Consider the following 20,111-nt stretch of genomic DNA (forward strand, 5'->3'; position numbering starts at 1 on the left):
GCTGTTGTGTGTGTGCGCGCGCGCGTGTGTGTGTGTGTGTGTGTGTGTGTGCGCGCACGCGTGTGCGTGAGTGCGTGCGGCTTCTTGGCTGAGGAGCCAATGGGCGGGGCAGGAAACTACCTGCACCTGTGTACTTGTGTGGCTTTCTCATTAGCCTCTTTTTCTTTATTGTGAGAAGGTGCGTTAGTTTAAACCAGCAGGTGTCCCCACTGGCACAGGCAGTAGGTCACCTATTCTCTTCATACAAAGGTGCATTATTTTGAATCCCCAGCCACTGAATTCCTACTTGCAACAATGTAGCAATTCATGCATGTGGTATGTTTTCAACTTCTTATTCAGGTCATATTAAGTAGAAGGTTGCCTATTGTGACACAGTGAGGATTAGGCCTTGGCCACACTGATCCGTGGTGTCTGTCCGTGTGCGTTCATTTCTCTGTTCACTTCCATTTATTTTCAATGACAGCTGTCCGACTGTCCGTGGAGCACTCAGAAGCGTACGTATCCAGAAAATTTGCATACGTTTTGATGGACAGAAAGTTGAAGAGGGATGAACTTTTTCTGGATGGACGTATCGGATGGTCGGATGGTCGGATAGTCACTGTCCGTTTAGCCAATCAGAGTCGAGGTCTCGAGAGGAGGCGTTCCGAGATTTGTTTCAACTTTTCAAAGAAGATGGCGGCCGAGGCAGTGAAGGAGGCTATAATTAATGCTGTGTACACCATCCCGCTGTTGTACAACGTGATAGTCAGTGTCACCGTCTGATTTCACCATCTAATCTGGTCATTCGGTGGCATTTTATTGCCACATAAGTAACGTAGCGCACAGAGCTAACAGCTAGCTGACGCCAGCTTTCTTCTTCTCTCGGTTTATAGGCGTGTCGCTGACACCTTCAAGGTGCTTACCGCCACCTGCTGTACATGCAACGGACATAAATCTATCCGTCTATCTGTTCTGTCCATTTTCTGACGGATCAGTGTGGCCAAGGCCTTAGACGTTTGTACAGCAAAAACCATAAGACCTAGAAACACACAAATGGCAGATGGTTTGCAAATTCCACCCACACAATATTTCATCATGGTTAAGTATTACAGATCGTTAATCTGTTGACATTGACTTCAATGCAGTAGTTAAGTATAATTGTATGCAGAACTGAGTTAAAGCAGCTATGAGGAACTTTCATTTTGTGTTGATTCTATAGCGGTCCATGTCGACAAAGCGAAAGTGTTCTCCCAGAAGGAAGATTGCATTCCATGAACACCGAGACTCCTGAATGCAATGTTGGACAAGTTACTCTGGAAAAGTAATTAGTTACTGATTACTGATTACTCCTTAAAAAAGTAATAAAAGTTACTTTACTGATTACTTTTTTCAAAAAGTAACTAGTTACGTTACTAGTTACTTCTTTTTTACCCCAAATACCTTACACTTAAGGCCTCTTTGACCGAGACAAACTCAAAATAATGGCATGAATACCTCCAGCTTTTGAACGCGTATTTCTCTTCTCCTGGCTTCAGCCTCCATCATGCTGCTTCAGTTTGTTTTGTTTTGAAGTAACCACACTCTCTGACCTGTCGCGCCGATACGTCATGACGTATCGGCGCGACAGGTCTACCTGAGTCCATGAGGATTACCTTTTCTTTTCTTCTCTTTTTACATAGAAAACACTGCATTCTGTTGGGCAATGATCTAACGCAATAACGCAGCGTTACTTGGATTAGTAACTGTAATATAATTACTGTTTTGGAAATTGTAACGCCTTATATTACTTAGTTACTGAAAAAGTAACTAATTACATTAACGTAAGTAACGCGTTACTGCCCAACACTGCCTGAATGTGCTCAGTAGGTCGGCCGAGCTGCGACATGCTGGCCTCTCTGAGCCCGCCTGAACATCGAGCCTGATTTATTTCCTGCATAGAAACAGTGTGGGAACGCAGACAAAATGTTATACGGCTGGCGCACGAGTGGGGTAAAACCTCCCATATATTTCAATGGGCTGACTCGCCAAAGGACGGTGCTGCGGCTCTACACTACAGGATTGGGGTTTCTAGAGCAGGTACATAGACATCTGTTCAGATGTGCGTTTACTGCGGTGGTTGAATCCCTGATCCTGTCTGCCTGGGCTGGGCTAGCAGCTATGCTAACTATGCTGAATGGGGAGAACGGTGGGATTTACCCCACACTGACCACGCCAACTATGCTTTTGGAAAACAATGGGTAAAAGGCCTTAGAGCTGCTAGAGGTATGTGCTCACTTGAAGGACAACGCCAGTCACCTGTGATAAGGTCACACAGTCACCTGTGATGAGGTCACACATTTGGGTTAGCAGGTGCAGCCAGTCACCTGTGATGAGGTCACACATTTGGGTTAGCAGGTGCAGCCAGTCACCTGGGATGAGGTCATACATTTGGGTTAGCAGGTGCAGCCAGTCACCTGTGATGAGGTCACACATTTGGGTTAGCAGGTGCACTGAACAGCGCTGAGATGATTTTGATGCCAGTCCTCTCATCAGGTGTTGGGTCAGGAGACCAATGGGCAAACTCCCCAAAAATCTTCTTTAGAAACGGGATGTTTTGTAGCTGTGTAACGCCACGTTCACATACACGCCTAGAGCGACGCTTTAAGCAACGCTTTAAGCTACGCCTACGCATATAGGCATTGCTTCATGCACGCCTGGCTCCTATTTTCGTTCACACAGGACGCCACACTGAAGCCCCACTCTGCGCTACGCTGATCACATGAGCAGCGGTTTTTTACACTTTTCAGATCTGATTCATAGCATGGGTGAGTCCTCTTTTTTATTGTAATGTGCAAGTGACGATGTCTGTCTATTTCCTGGCCTTGGCTGTAATTGTTATTTTCCCTCGGGTAATCATGTGACTATGAGTCATCAACACCATGAGTGATACATGCATTGAGACAGGGGGGGTATATATACATCTGACAGAAAAGACGTTAATAGAGGAACACATGAAGGACAGCTCTCCTACTATGCACTCGTTAATTCACGCTCCACCCTCCCTTTTGGGCAAACTTGGTAGAAAATATGGCCCAAGTCCTTCAGAAACAACAGCCAGCTTGACAGTTCAGCGCGCCTAGACGCTGAAAAATAGAACAGACGCCTAAACGATAAATGCAGCACAGCGTAGGCGCAGCGCGAGCGTGGCTTCAGCGCAGCGTGGCAGCGGTATGTGTGAACGCTCTCGTCTGTTAACAAGGACGCCTAAATTTTAGGCGTTGCTTAAAGCGTCGCTCTAGGCGTGTGTGTGAACGTGGCGTAAGGCTGGATCCTAACTCTCAATGAAAACGTGGAGGGTTCTTTGATGGAGGCAGGAACACGGGTTCCATACAAAACGTCCCTGCTCATCTTTGTTCCATTTTAAGTGAGCAGAGCAGAGATGCTTTTGGAAAACCCGGCCCTATCATAACAATGCAGATGTAGCCTTGTATCGCCTTACACTGTGTTTCCCTGGTCTGGGGTCAGTCATTACTCAGGGACAGTGTCCATTCATCATCATCATCATCATCATCATCATCATCATCATCATCGTCATCACTTTATTGACCGACACAAGGTCCAATAAAAATCACACAATACATATAAGACAGGCAAACATCACAACAAGAACACTAGCCACTCAACAATACTACAATAAGGCATTGTACCAATGTTTCCAGATGGAAGACAGGTAGGTATCTAGTGTCACTGAGATTAGGTTGAGACAGCAACATACAGTAATGATCATATTCTGAGACACATTCAGATGACAGATAAACTTATACGACAGGTTTCTCAACAGGGCATGAAAGGTGTTAACTCCTGCTCCACAAAGCATTTCACTAGCACTGCTACTGAATCTTGGCTTCCTAAGAAGGATCCTCAGGCAGTCATTATAAGCAACCTGGAGCTTTTGAACGTGTCGTTAGTGTAATTAATCCAGTGACAGTGTTTGGTAGCTGCATTTGATCATTTATTTATCAGGAAGATTATCTATTAGTGGTTTGTGCTGATCTAATCCTGAGTGTCAGTGCTATTGATTGGTTGGTTATTCAGCATTGACACTTTCTATTGGTGGTTTAAGGTTTAAATTTGTCGATGGCATCTATTTCAGCAAGGCTATCAATTTGCGAGTAGTGGGAGTCGGCGGTACTGCACGCTGGACTCGCCCTCCCACTTATATTGGCCAGTAGGCACTGGGACAAAGCCGTCTCTGTCTCCGGCCAGAGGTGCAGTACATCTGTCTTGGTGCAGCAGGGAGCCAGAGAAGGTGCTGGCCATCTCTGTGCCAGCGTGCATACCGTTAGAGCGCCCGTCCTTCACCATGAGATACACTATATCCCCTCTGTTCAGGTGGAGGAGGACTTGCTGCTGTGTGACGGTGCACAACTCTGTCGCGCTGGTCGATTTCACTACCGGCTCATAGTTATGGAAGAGACCGACTTTGAGGGGCCGTTGGAAAACGGTGACTTGGTAGTTGAAGACGTAGGTTCCATTGTTTTGTGCGGTGTAGATGCCGGTGAAGGGGTTGTAATATGATTTACAACACCAGGGACATACTTTACATGGACATTTCACTATTTCAAGATTACGATTACTATCCCAACAGGTATCGCAGCACAATTTACACCATTGTGGTTTCCACACCGCAGGCTTGTTAGTATTTTGTTGTAGATCGTAGATAAGCTGAGAGAAAACCACAGGCTTGTTGGGCGGGGGGAAGCTGGCGGTGAGCCCCGCGGAGAAGGATGACTGGACGTTGGACGCCATGCAGTGATGGGAAGGACTGAACTCCAGTGGGCCCACGTTACCCTTCTCCCCCTGGAACCCTTTCTGCCCCATGGAGCCCCTCTTGCCCTGGACTCCCTGGGTTCCCTTGTGCCCTTGTCGCATCCTGGTTCTCCCTGGTTCTCCGCCGTGACAGTCACAGCCCCCTGAGCACCTGGGTCTCCCTTCTCACCCACAGATCCAGGGATGCCGGGGATTCCAATTGTTCCCGTGTCACCCTTGGCCCCCTTGGAGCCTGTGAGTCCAGGCATACCCCTGGATCCTGCAGCGCCGGACAGTCCCTGGGGCCCTGGGTGGCCTCACAGGATGCTGGAAAGAGGCCGTCATTGCCTTTGGGACCGCGGTCCCCTGGACGACCCTCACCACCATGACCCCCCTTGTCACCTGCAGGACAGAGGCACCAGGTGAAGGTTAGTCTGGTGTGATTTACAGACATACACAGCAAGGCAGGATTATTTCAGATAATGCTGCTCAGATTACAGATTGTGTTCACGTTTGTCCATGTTCAACAATGTTGATGGATGCAGACTTCAGTCTTCAATTTTGCCTTAAAGTCATACTTCACCCCAACGGGGAAGCTAAATACAATGTTTAAAGACTCAATTTGCATTAATTAAATAACATATCATTTTATTTTTTATTTTTTATTTTTCACTCACAGAGCAATTGTATTAGTGGGGCGGCATAGCGTTACTTTTGTCATACAAGCACCAAATTTTGCAGATGTGTCCAGAGATATATTATGAACAAAACTGGATATTGGGGCATCGCAAATTTGCCCCCTGGTGGCCGTGGCAGACATTTTTCAAAAAATGTCTGCCACGGCCACCATCGATTTGTCAATATTTCTTATCCCATTGGACCCACATGCGATACCAGACATAATATAGATCCTAGTAAGCCTGAGAACCAAATAAAAATACTCATTCAAAATGATATAGACTTTTACAAAGTAATTGGCCATTTCATGTGTGTACATTATAGGCCTATTAGTGTGGCTATTGTTCATTTTGTGATAAAAGTGCCAAATGTGGCACATAAATAGTAGGGATGGCACGATATCATTTTTTCATGACCGATACCGATACCGATATTACAACCTTGAGTATCTGCCGATACCGATATCAACCGATCCGATACAAATATTCTACTAAAGCTAAAATAAATATACAGCTCACAACATGACTCAGTTATACTGGTGCTTCTTTTTATTGAAGCTTTTTCCCAGTCAAACAGAACTTTCAGCAGCATTTTTGATTGGTCAGCAGCATCATTTCAAACATGCAAATGACAACGTGCAACTTTGTGCAAAAGTTTAAATCTGAGTATAACTAAAAAAACACTGTAAAAAAATACTGGATGAATCTCAATATACTCACTGACATAGCAAGAACTTAAATATAACTTAACATAGAAATAAAAGCATCTCCAGTATAAAATCTTAAACTGTACAGTGGAACACAGTGGTAGCACAAAACAAGTTGCAATGTAGACCATAACTTAACTCTAATAACTTAACATGAAAATAAAAGCATCTCCATACAGTAACATGTACAGTGGAACACATTATGGTAGATATATGGCAGGTGGTGGATATCTAATTTGGAACTAAACTCTTCTTCTAGCTAGTTTACTTCAGTTCAAGCTTCTCCACAAATAAAACACAATGACATGTATTCTTCATTCAATATAAAATAAAGTTTGGAATGGATATAATTCCACTTCAGTATGAAAATTGCAATGTAAACTAAAATATTTGGTTCAAGTGTACCCTTAAGTTGAGAAGGCATAGCAGCAGCTACCTGACCTAAAAAAAAAATACTGGCTTGTAAAAAAAAATACTGGCTTGTTGTTTTTTGTTCACTTTAACATGAGAGGCAGATTCTTCTTGAGAAAGATGAGCATTTCAGCCTTCTCAGCTTTCAGTCTGTTCCTCCTTTCATCACTAATGATGGAGGCTGAGCTGAAGAGCCTCTCGCTCTCCACGCTTGTTGAAGGTGCACAGAGAAATTTCATTGCAGTGGCTGCCAGGGAAGGCAGTCTAGGTTGGTTGGTTTTCCAGTAGAGCAGTGGATTGTCCTTACTCTTAAGAATTGGCTCGCTGAGGTAGGTCTGCACATGGATGTATGAGGTGGGTGTTGCAGGACCAGCAGGTTCTGTGCTTTCCCCTTCCTCCAAGATTTCATCAAACATGCTTTCAATGCTGCTCTTGTTGGGAGCCTCCACCCGTGTAGTCTTTCTTGCTGGCTGGGAGGCTGCTGCATCAGATGAGGTCCCCTCTACTGGCTGGGAGGCTGCTGCATCAGATGAGGTCCCCTCTACTGGCTGGGAGGCTGCTGCTGCATCAGATGAGGTCCCCTCTACTGGCTGGGAAGCTGCTGAAACAGATGAGGTCCCCTCTGCTGGCTGGGTGGCTTCTTCTGATGTGGTCCCCCTCTTCAACACTTCTTCCATCTTCCTCACCTCTGCCATTAAGGCATCCTTTGCAAGTCTTTGTCCTTCTGCATTTGTGAAGAACCTGGAACGACAAAATACACACATACACATACTATCATTAGATGTGAATTTCTCTCTCTCTCTCTCTCTCACACACACACACACACAGGTGTGGGATTTGTGTGTATTTCTCTCTATCCCCATCTCTCCATCTCTTTCTCAAATACATACAAGATAATCATTATTAAATAGTTATATACCCCACACCCCATCTCTCACACACAAGACAATATATCTCTCTCTCTCTCTCTCACTCACACACACACACACACACACACACACACACACACACACACACACACACACACACACACACACACACACACACACACACACACAAGATAATCAGATTATAAACAGATATCAACTAAAGCCTCTCACTCACTCACACACACACACACACACAAACACACACACACACACACACACACACAGAGAGAGAGAAACATATTCAATAAAATTAACAGAGACACAACATACCTGTCTTTGTATCGTGGATCCAGTTGTGTTGCAACTGAGTATAGTGGCTCAGATTCCAGATCTCTGAAGCGTCTGTTCACAGCATCAAGCAGGGTGGCTTTCATCTTCTTAATCCCCTCGTCGGCACTGTTTTCTCGAGTAAGAAGGCGTTTGAGGACAGCAACCATGGGGATGACATCAGATGCACAGGCCGATGCAGAGCTCACCTGCTTTGTCAGCTCTTCAAAGGGGGCTAGAGCTGCGACAGTCTTTTCCAGTACACCCCACTGGCTTGCAGTCAACACGGCTGGCATTTCATACTCCGCTGAGTATGCGCAAAGCACACGTTTCTGTTCAATGAGGCTCTCGATCATATAATATGTGCTGTTCCACCTCGTTCGTAGCTACATCTTGTTGCAGACGCTTCGGCTTCTTTGACATATCGACTTGAATGTCCTCCAAGCGTGAATACGCAAGTGGCGAGTGCTTGAAGTGTCCCACAATTTTTCTGCCTATGGCAACAGCATCAGTTACACTACGCTGTGAAAGCAGTCCCTCATTCACAATAAGTTGCAGCGTATGCGCCAAGCATCCCAAACTGGCAACGCCCATCGTATCCATTGCTTTTTTGACGTTACTGGCATTGTCCCTTAAAATGACATGGACTTTGCTCTTGACAATATTCCATGCCTGCAACATCTCTTCTGTTGCTGCAGCGATGGAATCTCCTGTGTGTGAGCCACGGAACTCCTTGGCATGCAGCACTGCTCTTTGCAAAGTAAAACTTGAGTCTATCCACTGTGCTGTCAGACTTAGTAATGACATTGGACACACGTCTGAGCTCCAGATGTCAGTTGTCAAACTAATCGCGGAAACATCTTCCAAGCATTTCGAAATGAATCCACGCACTTCCTCGTACTTTTTTGGGATAGCCGTATCAGAAATGAAATGCCGGTTCGGCATGGCGTAATGAGGCTCCAGTTGTTCAACTAAGCGTTGGAAACCCACATTTTCAACAACAGAAAGCGGCTGGTCATCCAGCACAATGAACTCGGTGATTTTATCCGTTATCATCTTTGCCTTGCTGCTGTTTGGAGCAAGTTTGTCACGCTTCTGAAGTGATTCCAGCAATGTTTGTTGTTGCGGCTCACGCTTCCTCTTGGCACTCGTTGTCGCCACAAACTCAGCATACTCCTTTCCGTGGTGTTTCTGCAAATGTTTGATCAAGTTTGTGGTGTTAAAAGATGTAGAGCTGCTGCCACCCCTCGAAATACTCGCTTTGCACAAACTGCAATCGGCTGTTTTGCTCTTTTCTTCTTTCAGCGTAAAATATGTCCACACGGCCGACATGACACCAGCAGCACAGCACACTACAGCTCAGTCACGTGACATGCTGCTCAGCCACAGTGCCGTCTCTCTTTACGGCACGTCGTGCAACGTTTAGAGAGGCATTTCCCTGATTGTTTGAGATCATTTGAGCGCATGGATCGGATCGGACATTATTATTTTTTCATGACCGATATCCGATCCGGCTATTTTGGCCGTATCGGTACCGATACCGATACTGAATATCGGATCGGACCATCCCTAATAAATAGCTTAATGAATACATCTGAATATTGGGGCATTGCAGATTGACATTTTTATGACAATTTTCCCAAATGGCCGCCAGCCGTAGCCCTAGAGATTCCCACCCCTAGTAGGCACCGCCCCTAAAAAGGGCGGAGCTAATAGAATATCAACCAATGGGTGATGTCACACTAATTTCATCCATATTTAATATACTATCTATGTGTTATATGGACTAGCAAACTTCAGCATTTTCATTCTTGGGTGAACTGTTTGTTAAAATGCATGCAGCAGTGGAAATATGACCAATACATCCTGCTCAAGCAAAGTGACTGCTGTTTCTATTAGTTCATGAAAAGTTGACTTTTTGAGATACAAGGTATTCCTCAGACAACAGCTGTATGCGACCTCTCTGATCCGCCTCTGTTCTGTCACTCACCTTTGAAGCCTCTGGCTCCTTGGGTTCCCATGGGCCCGTCACCTCCCTTTTCACCTTTCAAACCCTCATCGCCCTTCTGTCCTCCTGAGGGCCGAAAGCACCAGAGACACACAGAGGTCATTTACACCTGGCGTTAACATGTGGTTTCTGCCATCTGATTGCAATCTGATTGCAATCAGATTGCAGAAATGATTGTCCTCTCAATCCGCATACAGTTGGTGTCAGTGGCGTAGCCAGACTTGGCACATTGGGTGTGCCACAGAAAGAGAGAAAAAAGAGAAAAAAATGTGGGCCTTTTCAAGCCAGATTTAGAGGGAAAATGGCGACATCTAGTGGACAAAAAAAATCACAACATAGTGCCTTTAAGATAGGACGTGGAGGATGTGTCGCCTTCACATCAGTGCTGAAATGGCGGCAAGGCTGGCAAAATACAGCATCAACTTTAATGCTGTAGGCTACTCTAGCCAACTGTATCTGTTGTACCATTTAGCTGAAAAACACCTACGTTTTCCAAAGAGTGTTCTAGTCGGAAAAGAACGCAAGTTTGGTTGGCATGCAGGTTCGTCTACTGCAGAGAGATCTGTAGCTCAATGTCCTCTGACTCTGCTGCTGCACAAACCTCCGGTGTGTTGTTGGCTGCGTTCCCCACTGTTAACGTCATTGTTTTGGCTGCATCATCTTCTTCATCATCGTCTGTCTCTTCTCCACTGTACACCACCAGGTGCGGGAACGAGTGCACTACAATCCGCACTTGTTGAGGGGGAGGGTGTCATCTTCTTCCTCGTCGTCAACGCGACGTTTCTTGCCTTTGCTGAAAAAGCTTAAAAGCGAGCTTTGTTTCATGTCTTCTTGATTTGGCGCTGCTGCTGCTGCTGTGCGTGCATTTGTTTACTTTACATGGACGACAGCTTAACTAGTTTCCCATCATGCTCCGGGGAACATAGGTCAGCGGACAGTTGGACACAAGCATGACAGCTGATGTGTTTTGCAGACAAACAAAAAACTTTTTTTTACCCCATTTTTTTTGGGTGTGCCAGCTGCCTGTCTGGGTGGCATTTGGCTACGCGCCTGGTTGGTGTATCCAGATTGAGAGGACACATTGCATTTACACAAGTGTGTTCAATGTGTACACAATGCATCCCTGACCACCTCCGGAGGTGGTTTGGCCGATCAGATTGCAATCCTTCTTCAATGCATTTTGGGGGTGTTTACACCTGGCATTTCAAGTGATAAAACACAATCTGATTGCAATCTGATCACAGAAAATGCATGTTAGCGCCAGGTGTAAATGGCCTCACAGAGTCCAAGGCTTTTATTGAGAAAGCTACAGAAGTACACACTACTTGAAGTGTGGTTACCCTGTATTAATCCGGGCCTGACTGTATGTAACTTTATTTTTCATAAACGATTATGAGGAGGGGTACCCCTTTTTCACCTGTACACCTGCCCCCCAAAATGTATGTGCACGTCACTGCATCTCAGGTCTTTCCCCCTGGTGCTGCTCAAAGGAGGAGGTCATGCTGTCTGTCTGTTTGACTATGAAGAGGACAGAAAAAACTACTGGCCAGATTTCCATAAAGCCTCATGGAAGTTGGCCTTATTTGGTGGAGGTTTGTGCGCTCTGTGTCTCGTGTGAACATAACCAAGTCGTTACACACAATACACAGAAAAACATGGAGGTGAAAAGAATAAGAAATAAATAAATAAAAACACTCATGTGGTAGTACAGTAGTCATAGTAGCAGTAGTTAGAAACAGGGGTTCAGTGATAAATACACCGGAGAACCAAATCTGTCTTCATTTCAGTTTGTTACGTTATTGCAGAGGAAACAGTCTTAGTGGAGCAGATAACTGTAACAATCGTTCATTTCTGGAAAGAAGCACCAAAATTGGCACACATACTCCTTGGGGATTGCTCTTTTGATAAACCCGTTAGCCACCTAAAAATTCAAGATGGCGGCCATTTTCAAGATGGCCGACATTGAATATACGGTAATCGCAAAGACTTGTCCTATTTGAATGATATTGGTGTCATATCATACATTTTTGACTATGTAGAATCCGAATTTGGAACTATGTACCTACTCACTAGCTTCCTTGTACCATAATATCAGTCCCGGAATCATAATTAGGGTAAAAAGTGCCCATATCATAGGCACCATCAGTCCGATATTTTATTGGATGTAGCCTACATGTAGGCAGTAGGCCTATACTTGTTTGTCACTTATTGTCTTGCTGTCTGGATGAGTATATACAACACTTCTAAACCTCGTATCTGCAGCTGCACAGTGCCGTGCAGGTCAGACCAAAGCGGTAGCATTTGCATCGACTGCAGCATTCCAACTTGCATCCACACTTGGTCAGCTGCTGGCAACTCTCTGCAATGGGTGGGAGCTCTGTCCAAACGATCTGCCACAGATCTCTTGGTCCAGCCCCAGTTGGCAGATCGTTTGGACAGAGCTCCCACCCATTGCAGAGAGTTGCCAGCAGCTGACCAAGTGTGGATGCAAGTTGGAATGCTGCAGTCGATGCAAATGCTACCGCTTTGGTCTGACCTGCACGGCACTGTGCAGCTGCAGATGCAAGGTTTAGAAGTGTTGTATATACTCATCCAGGCAGCAAGACAATAAGTGACAAACAATATAGGCCTACTGCCTACTGTACATGTACATCCAATAATATATCGGACTGATGGTGCCTATGATATGGGCACTTTTTACCCTAATTATGATTCCGGGACTGATATTATGGTACAAGGAAGCTAGTGAGTAGGTACATAGTTCCAAATTCGGATTCTACATAGTCAAAAATGTATGATTTGACTAGCCTGGTAAACCCGCCGGTCACGTGAACTCACATTTCATTTGCTTCTCACGGAGAACCAAATTTTGCGATTACTGTATATTCAATGTCGGCCATCTTGAAAAATGACCGCCATCTTGCATTTTTTGGTGGCTAACGGGTTTTATCAAAAGAGCAACCCCCAAGGGGTATGTGTGCCAATTTTGGTGCTTCTTTCCAGAAATGAACGATTCTCCTATAATTTGCAGTTATCTGCTCCACTATCTGGGCTGTTTGATGTGAAACCAGAAGACGCTGCTGACCTTTGATCCCATCTCTGCCCTTAAATCCTGGTGGACCCTGCTGGGCCCAGTCATCCCTCTTCTACCAGGACTTCCAGGCATACCTGAGAGAGAGAGAGAGAGAGAGAGAGAGAGAGAGAGAGAGAGAGAGAGAGAGAGAGAGAGAGAGAGAGAGAGGGGTGAGAGAGAGAGAGAGAGAGACAGAGAGAGAGAGAGAGAGAGAGAGAGAGAGAGACAGAGAGAGGGGGAGAGAGAGAGAGCGACAGAGAGATAGAGAGAGGGGAAGAATAGTTTTTCTTTTGTTTTAAGGATGTTGGTAAGGGTATGGTTAGGCAAGTGAAACAACTATCTGTAGGGTACGGGTTTCATCATGGTTAAGCAAGATTAAGAAAAATATATAAAAAATTGTGGTCACAGGGCTTGTGGCAGATGTGCTTGATGTTTCCTTTCAATGCCAAAGCCCAGGGTTGGATTCCCAACAACCTTTGTACCCCGCTGGTCCGGCTAGCCGGATCGAAGCGGTAATCGCGTAGGTTAAATTTGGAAAATCCTGGAGCAAAAGGTCTGAAATTCAGCACAGGTTTCTTTTATGGTTTATTATGGTAATTCACGTTGCCAGAACTAGAAAAACATCGTCCTGGCACCCAGAAACTCAGAAACTCCTCAACTTACTATTAAGGTTCGGCTACACGGTCATTGACTTTCATTATAACCGCCTTTTTGAGACCTCGAGGAAATTCTTACAAAATTAATGTATTTCATTTTTTTCAGCGGGCATCCTGGACCAAATACCTTGAAATTTGACCTTAATATCTAACCTTGGGGTTGATTGAACATTTGGTGGAGTTACAAGGATTCAAAATCCATTGCATAGTTTTCCCATTGATTTCAATGTTAATTTTGCAAAAAAACATCATTTTTTATTCGACTCCCACCCACTTTCCCCAAAAATAATTATTTTTCTGATCTTACACGTCTCAGCTCGAGTCAAGACATCAAATTTGTAGTTTCTATTGTGTTTGCCCCCCCCCCCCCTATTTGCCCAGTGTAGGCACAGCAACCAATTGCATGGAGATTTACATGAAATATACCCTACAGTGATCGTCATGGAAACATGGTCACATGACCTGGGAACGGAGATTTTCCGGTGCAAACCTGGTGCAAACTAATGATTTGAAGCCTTTAGACCGAGATTGATGGATGAATGAAGCTCGTTTGTGTTTTTTGTGAAAACTAGCTGGCTTTGAGGTACACGCAAAAGCAGCGAGGCACAGTAAATCCGATGGCCACGAAGGAGCCTCTCGGGCGGGGAAGGCGGTCAGAGCGTCATCCGTGGAGGCCAGTTCTGTGCTCTCTCGCTCATGGCCTAAATGGCGTCGTTCAAGCGTGTTTTTTCAGCCGGATGTTCAACTACGGATATGAGGTAGGAGGAATGGAGTCAGGAGCGGATATGGATCGATAAAAAATAAGAAATAGTTAATTATAAATATAAAAAACAAGTACTAATATCAAGATCCATGAAAGTTAAAAAAAAATGCAAATTTGCAATTCTCAAAAGATGGAATATGGAAGAAAGTAATTCCTCCGTGAAAAATGTGACCAATCCAAAACTATGATAATCCCACCACCCCGCCACCAGGTGGCATTCATGGGAAGGGAAAAAAAATCATATTTTGTGTTTTCTACTGAAAACTTTATTGTACAGTAAATACAGTAAACTGGCATTTGAGGGGTTAAAATTCAGTAAGCATGAAATGTTGATATGAGGTATGAGAGATGAAGTTACCAATGGATAAGAATCAATAAAAAATAAAAAAATAAAAAAATTAAGACTATCAAAAATAAGAATTAATATCAATGTCCATGTACACGGACCAGTGGATGGTTAAGGGTTAGCGGGTTAGCGGGATACAAGGGTTACATTTTAACTAACGTTTTTTTTTCTTATTTAACCATGACCAAACCCTAACCCATACCTTAACCCATTGATACCTGATGCAGCATTTGCGTGTATATACCTAATTTGTGTGTGTATCCCTTTAAGTTCGCGTCATGGGAGCGGGGGTGAACTTCTTCCCTGTTCTGTTCTTCCTTTCCAAATTATACATTTTCTACCATATAGTTTATGCTATCTCTTCCTAATCTGGCTTTCCCATTACTAATGCTGTTCTTTAACACTGCTTCCTGTTTGACTCTTCCTCCTCCAGCCCATGGTTCCATTTCTCTGAAACACACACAAAATATGTTAAACACAGCATAGATTTCCCACATCTTAGTTATTTCTTATATTGATCAAATGTATTACCTAATTATATAATTTCTAACCGTGCACACTTTAATGCTTTACTTCGTAAATGCATTTATGTTACCGCTGCTGTCACAAACTAACATGTCACACATTCATACATACAAATAACACATTTCATCTTATACACAAACACCCCGCGGGACACAGACAACCTAATGCATCCAAAATCTGCAACATATTGTACCATCTCAACAACTAAATAGAATGGCAGTTAAAAGTGGTCCCTCTGTTATACAATTTAATGTAGCTCCTAGCTCTCTCTCCTCCTTCATTCAAATCGCTCCGAGCGCCCAACACACTTTTTGCCCCCATTCAGTTATTGTATTCCAACTCAATCAACTTATTTTTCTGTTCTGCTTCTCATCTAATGAGGTTATATTTCTCATCTATATAGCTACCCAAACTATTTCTGCCTCGCCAATGAGGCGAACCCCTCCAATGAGGTTCAATCCTGCACACATGTGCAAATCAGAGCCAGTCCCTGAAAGATTTAGGAGATTCAAGCTTTTCTGGCAAATCAACCATACAACACCAGGCCGTGATAGATTCTGAAAATCATATTCACAGGCTTTGTTCTCGTTCTGCGTCTCCCTGGTTATCTACTATTGTCTAAAATGGACATAAATTGGAACCTCCATATAAGGACTCAAAACATGGATATGATACATATTTTAGACAATCCCGTGCCATTTAGTCTCTTTGACCAATCTCCAAGCCTTCTCTCCATAAATCATCCCCCTTGGCCTTATCTGAGTCTCTCTCCTTCTCCCTGGGAGGCTGTCTGTTAGCATAGCCACTGCTATCTTCCCTAGAATGGCCGAGCTTCTGAAGCTAATAAGTTACTTCCACTTTTAGGACTCCCCGGTCCTTCGTGGCCCATATTCCCTATGGCCTGTCCACTAGAGGCTGGGGCCATTTCATCCCACCTCTATGTTATTTATATAGCGCGCTCTTACCAATCCTGGAAGTTGGGGCAATCAACCAACTATTTAATTTTCCAGGCTTCAATACAGGCTATCAATGTATTGATCATCTTACTCCCAAAGTTTTCATCAAAATAATCCTAACTCTAAATTCTCATCTTGCATTCTAAACGTCTTAACTTTTCTTATCTACATCCCAAATACTTCTTAACTTTTAGTAGGCCTATACAATACATTTGCAGATTCTGAATACATCAATAATCAAGGTGGCATGAACACTGTTTTCTCTACTTGCTAAACATAGCTTTTAACTCTAATAACACTATATAGCGTTTAATCCACTCTCTCTTTATTTATCTTGTTCATACACAACACTGATGATTATTGGGCTACATTTAAACAACCCCCCAACATAAATTACCGGTATTACTACAATTAAGCACAGATAAACAACTTTATATACATTGTAGTTTGGAAAAGCATGTTTCTCATCTTAAAGCCAGTAGGTATGGTCCAGCCATACTCGGCTACAGTATATGCATGGTGTGAAATAACCCCAAATCAACATTAACTATACAGTAGACACCAAGAAAATCAAATTACATTTAATTAAACTTTAGACCTTAACTTTACAGAACTTCCCAGATGTGGCACCTTTTTCCTCCTCCCCCCAGGATAAACTATTCAGAGGACTTTGTTCTTGCCCCTTTTGTTTCACACGCTTGATTAACATACAACGTAAGTTATGACTATAACTATGGATCTATGAGACCGAACGATGACCGTCACCACGGTCTTACAAGTGAATGATGCACCGCTTCTCCTTAATCTCCGAGACGTTAATATCAACAAAGTCAGGTGACTGACCTCGGAGGCCGGACCAGAGGGTGGAGCCTATAAATACCTCCAGGAGTCCGCGCCGACTTCCTCCAGCCTGGAACGCTTCATCCCGTTCCTAGCGACAAGAGATGGTGACGGTCATCGTTCGGTCTCATAGTTCCATAGTTATAGTCATAACCTACGATCTATTTCGACCTCACTCAGACCGTCACCACGGTCTTACAAGTGGATGACGCATACCATCAAGGTCGCCAGGAACAGAAGATTCCAAGCCGTCACTTCTGCGTCCAGCAGCAGCAGCTGACCCCACCGGTGCTGGCGCCGCCACATTGACTCTGTAAAAATGAGAAAAAGTGCATGGATCCCTCCATGATGCTGCTGCACAGATCTCTGCCACAGAGACCCCTTTCAAAGCTGCCCAGGAAGTGGCCATACTCCTAGTAGAGTGTGCCACCAGATCTCTAGGGACAGGCAGGTCCTGCCCACCGTAGGCCTGAGAGATCGTGTCGACCACCCAGTGTGACAACCGCTGCTTAGACACGGGAAAGCCCAGTTTGTTCCCACCATAACAGACAAACAGCTGTGAGTGTGAGTGCCGCAAGGACTGAGTGCGTGCCACATACGCCCTTAACACCCTTATTGGACACAATGTCTGCAGGTCTATGCTGTCCCCCGCTGAGGCGGGCTCTGGCTTGAACGAGCTGATTTCAATGACTTGTTTTACCATCTGAAAATTCACGACCTTGGGGAGAAATGAGGGATTGGGCCACAGTGACACCCCGGTGCCGTCAGCCTTCCACCTCAAACACTGTTCACTAACTGACAGAGCATGTAACTCACTTATTCTCTTGGCTGAACACATTGCCAAGAGGAACAGCGTCTTAAGCGAGAGAAACTTAAACTCGGCCTGCTCAATAGGCTCATACGGAGCCCCAGTCAGCGACCGCAACACCAAGGTGAGATCCCATGATGGAGCCCTCAGCACCCTGCCCGGCCGCAGCCGGTATGTGCCCTTGATGAATTCTGACACAAAGCGGTGTCTCCCGACAGACGCACCTTCCACTGCTTCATGGAAGCTGGAAATGGCTGATGCATATACCTTAACAGTGCTAGATGCCCTCCCTGCGTCGAAGATCGACTGAAGGAAGCGTAGTACCCCCTGAACAGGGCAGGTGGATGGGTCCAGCTGCCACTTACGACACCAATCCGAGAATACCTTCCATTTCTGGCCGTAGCTAGCTTGTGTGGAAGGGGCCTTAGCGCTACATATTGTATGCATGACAGCTTCGTCTAGCCCAAGAGGGAGGGGCTGCGCAGCGGCCAAGCCCACAGCTTCATTGCCGCAGATTTGGCGTGCCAAATCCGACCCTGTGCCTGGGACAGAAGATCTGCCCTGACTGGCAGTGGCCATGGTTGGCCGTGGACCAACCGGAGGAGAACTGGAAACCAGTGCCTCCCCGGTCACCTGGGAGCTATTAACAAGACCCTGTAGTGCCCCGTGGCCACCCTGTGCAGTACATGGGGGATCAGAGGCAGCGGAGGAAAAGCATACATGATTTCTCCGCTTTGTCCAACACTCCCTGAGAGTCTGGGTGAAAGACATTGCCAGGCACCACTGGCATGATTGTGAGATCTCTCCTCATATTTTCTGGCAAAGTGGTCTGCGCCAGCCAAACTTGCCTGCGTGCCAGCATAGCGGATGACATGGATGCACCAATATCCCTAGTAAGTTGACTATGAACTACCAGGGCCGTGTCCACCAAATCCCTGGTGTCCTGATCCTCAGGGCCAGTGGTCTTCCTAATAGCTGCCAACAGAATCGCCAGGGCATTGCCCAACCGGGCTGCACGTGTGGCCGCATTGTAGGCATAACACACCAACTTGTCTGTCTTTTGACATTCTTTAACTGGGCAACGAGGGTTAGCGGTCACTCGCTCCGGGCCGAGTGACGTCAGGGCCGCAAACTCCCCCTCGACTGGTGGCATGTTCGCCAGCCCAGTCTCTAGCCCATACTGGGACTTGGCTAGTCTGCGACACCCAGAATTAAACAGTGGAGCCCTGTCTGGATTGTCCCACGACATTCTGAGCATGTTCAAATAATCTGGAGCCGCTGGAATAGCCACCGACAGCTGGGCCCGGTGAATACCGGCCCAAACGCCATCAACTGGAACCGGAGCCTCCGCCGGTATGTCCAGCCCCACAATTTTGGCTGCGCTCACGCATTTGGATACCACATCCATGGGTGAGACCCCACTGCCGTCCTCACTGCCACGACAGACTCCGTCGCCCGCTGTGAAGACCTGATAGGATTTCTCTCCTCAGATCCCTGGTTACCTGATAAGATCTCCATTTTTCCTAATTTATAACCAAACATTTCCTCATTAAAGGATGGGTTTACCGATGGGGAATATGAATATATATTAATTCTTAAAAAATCTTAAATTTCGAATCCGTTGAAATTTTTGAAATTGCTTGTTCACAGCCAGAGAAAAAAAAAATGAAAAAAAAAAAAAAAAAAAAAAAAAAAAAAAAGGGCCAGGTGACGCGTTTCGACGCGTCACCTGGAGCAAGCAATTTCAAAAATTTCAACGGATTCGAAATTTAAGATTTTTTAAGAATTAATATATATTCATATTCCCCATCGGTAAACCCATCCTTTAAGCCCAGATTGGATTCAGCAGGAGGCGGATACCTCAGCACGGAGGCCCTGCTGGAGTGAAGGGCAATTACAGAGATGATGTTATCATTTGTTAATTCAAATGTATCTTTTATTATGTTATAAATGTTCTGTTCATGAAGTACATTTGTAGGTCATCGGGTGAGCTGCGAGTGAGGAAACTTAATGATAAACATCTCTCCCTCTCTGCCAGGACAGGCTGGCCTTGGGGGTGAATGATCAGATGGTTCAGCTGGAAGTTGAACTATGCTCTATTTGACAAGCTTGTATGTTAAGCCCTGTTTATTGCAGGTCTAGGAAAACATTAAATAGGTTCTCTGTGAGACGGTCTCCTTGGCCGACTGTTTAGTGTTCAGATGGGCCAGGGGAGGTTGTGCAAGGATGTAACAGTAAATGGTTCTTTCTCTAAAAGGTTTTTTCCAGACGGTCATATAGGCCATGGTAGGTTAACTTTGGAGCAGAGGTCACGGAGATCTGCCGACATGGGGCCATTCCTCTGTGGGACCAGTGGAGAGAAAGAACGGCAATGTGTA

Source organism: Poromitra crassiceps (genome assembly GCF_964638095.1).
Source record: "Poromitra crassiceps genome assembly, chromosome: 5".
Taxonomy (NCBI): domain Eukaryota; kingdom Metazoa; phylum Chordata; class Actinopteri; order Beryciformes; family Melamphaidae; genus Poromitra; species Poromitra crassiceps.